This window comes from Mixophyes fleayi, chromosome 4 (genome assembly GCF_038048845.1).
Source record: "Mixophyes fleayi isolate aMixFle1 chromosome 4, aMixFle1.hap1, whole genome shotgun sequence".
Lineage (NCBI taxonomy): Eukaryota > Metazoa > Chordata > Amphibia > Anura > Limnodynastidae > Mixophyes > Mixophyes fleayi.
In genome coordinates this window covers 39,649,542-39,653,970 of record NC_134405.1, presented here as the reverse complement: position 1 = coordinate 39,653,970, position 4,429 = coordinate 39,649,542, and positions in this window count along the sequence as shown.

Sequence of the window (4,429 nt, the reverse complement as noted above, 5' to 3'; positions counted from 1 at the left end):
ATGGCAGAGAGTGAAGGGGGAGCAAAGGCAGCATGGCAGAGTGTGAAGGGGGAGCAAAGGCAGCATGGCAGACTGTGAAGTGGGGCAAAACCAACATGGCAAAGTATGAAGAGGGGCAAAAGCAGCATGGCAGAGTGTGAAAAGGGGCAATAGTAGCATGGCAGAGTGTGAAGGAGCAAAAAAAGCATGGCAGAGTGTGAAGAGGGGCAAAAGCAGAATGGCAGACTGTGAAGTGGGGCAAAACCAACATGGCAAAGTAGGAAGAGGGGCAAAGCAGCATGGCACAGTGTGAAGGGGCAAAAGCAGCATGGCACAGTGTGAAGGGGCAAAAAGCAGAATGGCAGAGTGTGAAGGGGCAAAAGCAGCATGGCACAGTGTGATGAAGAGGGGCATTACTGTGGCATAATATGAACTTGAGGGCATTATTGTGTGACATAACATGACTCATTACTAAGAAATATTTTATACACACACAGGCACACCTGGGTTTGACTAGATAACTCTTGATATTGATATAAATAAAGTATCATTATGCAGCGTTTATAATATTTGTTGTTAATTACTTTGTTATTGTCTGTATTCCAAACCGCTCATCTCTAATATATATATATATATATATATATATATATATATATATATATTGGCCGCACATTCATGCCGCAAGTCTCCCTTTCCACCACATGGATTGATATCTGGTGACTGTGGAGGCCACTGGAGAGCGCTAAACTCATGGTCATGTTTGTGGAACCCGCTTGAGGTGACTTGTGTCACTTGTGCTTTCTGAAATACTGTGTTACCCTGCTGGAAGTAGTTAATAGAACAGGGTGCTGCACTCCTGTGGCCCCAGCATGGTATTGTCAGAGTTGTTTGTTAGAGCTTGTAGCACTTATTTATATGCCTTTTGATTTATTATTACATATACGTGTCTATATCTTTGATAAAATGTATTATTTTAACTTATTACGGAGATTAAGGGTGTAACCCTTTAGAAGGTTACAGGGCCGCCAAATGCGGCCTCTGGTGTGTATCTGGTGTCCTATCACTGCATTAAAGGATGGGTAGATTCATTGTGGACATAAAGGGATGCACTACTAAGGTAGGCTGTGGCATTTAAACAATGGTTAGGGCCTAATGTGTGCCAAGAAAATGTTCCCCACACCATTACACCACCAGCCTGCACCGATGATACAAGCCAGGGTGGATCCATGTTGTTTATGCCAAATTCTGACAATGATATGTAGCAGAAATTAAGATTCATCAGACCATTGGCGTTTTTTTCTACTTTCTTCTGTACAGAATTGGTGAGCCTGTGCCCACTGTAGCCTAAGCTTCCTGTTCTTAGTTGACAGGAGTAGAACCCGGTGAGTTCTGTAGTCCATCCACTTCATACCACTGTTGTAGCGCATGGTTATTTCAGTTACTGTTGCCTTCCTGCCAGCTTGAACACGCCTGGCCAATCTACTCTGACCTCTCTTATCAAGAAGCATTTTAACCCACAGAACTGACGTCCAATGGATGTTTTTGTTTAGCGCACCACTCTCTATAAACTCTCAGGGCCGGATTAACGGAATGGAGGCCCCTGGGCTAATGGGGCCCCCATTCCCCCATAAGGCCCCCCCCATTAGCAGCCTGGCCCCCCTGTTAGCCGACCGCCCCCCCCCCCCTCCAAGCGCTTACCTTCTCCTCTCCTGTCACTGCAGTCCTCCTTCCGCGGCGCGCTGTAAGCTCCTTACTGAGGAGATCTCGTGACACTCTCGCGAGATCTCCTTAGTAAGGAGATTACTGAGCGCCGGAGAAGGAGGACTGCAGTGACAGAGCTCAGCATTGATCCCCCGGCCCGATCAATACCTCTGCTGAACTCTGTCAAGGGCCCCCTGGATGCCCGAGGCCCCTGGGCTGTAGCCCAGTTAGACCTTGGGTTAATCCGGCCCTATAAACTCTAGAGACTGGTATGTGTGAAAATTCCAGGAGACCTGCAGTCTCTGAGATACTCAAGCCGCCACGTCTGGTACTAACAATCATTTCACTGTCAAAGTCACTCAGATCACATTTCTTTCCCATTTTGGTGCTTGGTGTGTACAACAACTGTACCTCTTGACCCATGTCTGCATGCTTTTATGCATTGAGTGGCTGCCACATGATTGGCTGATTAGATATTTACATTAACGAGCAGGTGTTCAGGTGTACCTAACAAAGTGACCACTGAGTGTATATAGCCGAATTGAACACTACATACACTGATGATGCAGTTCCACATGCAGGCACCAGGTGGCAGCCTCGATCTACAAGACATGGAACGTGCGCTTCTGACAAGAAATTATCAGGTCAAATCTGGACGCTTTATTTGTAATTTAGGTACATATAGGAATAACGTATTCCCTAATGTAAAATATATACGGATATTAGAAGCCCTTCAAAAGGTGCATTCTAATATCCTCTATATTTCATATATTCATACATTACTTCTTATAAAACCCAAGCTGGACTTTTATAAAAAAGCAGGTTGCCTGTATGAGATCATCTAGGTCATGTGACACAAGGAACCTCACCCTGCTCCAACTATAAGTGATATTTTAAAGGAGTGACATCACTACTCACCAAATATAAGTGGTAAGTAACCTGAGGCACCATAATGCTTGAATAACATTATCATTGTTTTATTTATATAGCGCCACCAATTCCGCAGCGCTGTACAGAGAATATTTGTCATTATCATCAGTCCCTGCACCATTGGAGCTTACTGTCTAAAGTCACACTAGGGTTCATTTTGTCAGCAGCCAGTTAACCTACCAATACAGGGGCGCACACAGGATTTTTAAGGGGGGTAACAAAAAAATATAGAGAGCTGCTGCGCATGCGGCCACACTGTATTGTACAGCAGCTGCAACGCTTCTTTGACAGCACCGCAGCTGCTGTACAGTAAAGTGCCGCTATGTAGGGGCACTGTTTAGCCCCCGCTCTTCGCGGAGGGGAGGGGTTTCTGGAGAACCAGAAACCCCCCTGCGTGCGCCCCTGCAGTATGCGTTTGGAGTGTGGGAGGAAAGAACCACAAACACAAGGAGAACATGCAAACTCCACAATAATAAAACCATGGTTAGGGATCAAACTCATGACCCCAGTGCTGTGAGGCAGCAATGCTAACCACCGTGCTGGCCATATATAATATACATATAATATAATATGTCAACTCACCCTGAATCTTTGTGCTAGTAATTACCTTTTATAGGGATGACACTGTGGACACAAGTTGTGCATTTTGCACTGAGAACAATACATAAATTCGGACAGTGATCTATTTCCACGGAACAGTTGTATAGGAACCTTTCCTTGCGGTATCAGATACTGATTTTCTGCTGAGCCTCTTCTCTGTTCAGTTGTTACATTGTTGCTTAGCATAAAATGCAAAGTGCTACAAAACATTATCTCTGCCTACAGTTACAAAAGAGGAAAGAAATCGTTTTAGAGAGAACAGAATGTTCCACTAATTTATTGTCTCTATTCATCTTCATATCTCCCTTAGGAATAAACAAGCTTTCTTTGGTTCTAAGTAGCAAAGTATTAAAGACAACCAGCCACATTGTAGGTAATACTAGTGTCTAGTGCGATGTAAGTGTATAAACATTTGCTGTTTTTTTATTTTGGAAGCTCGCCCTGTGTGCCAAGGCTAGCAAGAGATCCGGCCTGCGTTCTGCAAGCTTCTGCTCACTCGTGGACCTGATTAAGGTTTCCTAGGCTAATGCAGTCGTAGTGCCCCCTTGCCCTCCATGCCAGGGTAATACGCAGTAGGTGAAAATTAACTCATCTTTAATTTACAATCCAGCTTCAATTCAGCCCCCTTTGTTTATGTTCCTGTGTTTTCCAAATTCAGCTCTAGTTGGCTTTTTAAAAAGGTCACGGCAATATTTGTCACTCATTTAGTTTTCATTTAAATCAGAACAGAGGCGTGAACGGGGCACTGCTGAGGGTGAAGGTGGAGCGGGCTGTCACACCCACTCCTGTCGCCATCCTTGTCCCACCTACTCGTTTATCCTCAAGCGCCCTCCCATGGATGACTCATTGTCTCCAGGCTTTACCGCCAGGATTAAAACCTTACTACGTTTTTCTTTCATGTTTGGTTTTAACTCTGGAGAACAACTAGTCTCTTTAACTATAAATTATAAAATTAATTTCAGTGTATACCTCTCCCTGTTACAACCTTACACCTCCAAAAATGTTGTGCCCCTGCTAAAAAAAAAAAAGCCATAGGGCATTTTCCCTTTGGTTGGAGACAGAGTAAAAGTGTGATTTTTAATTGGGATAAAGAAATGGGACGGTGACAAGGCAAACCCAGGCGGCACCCAGCAACATGGACAGGGTGGAATAAGAGGTCCAACTGTCACACATGGACTCCTGCAACTTGTACAAAATAACACAGCTTTACTTATTGTGT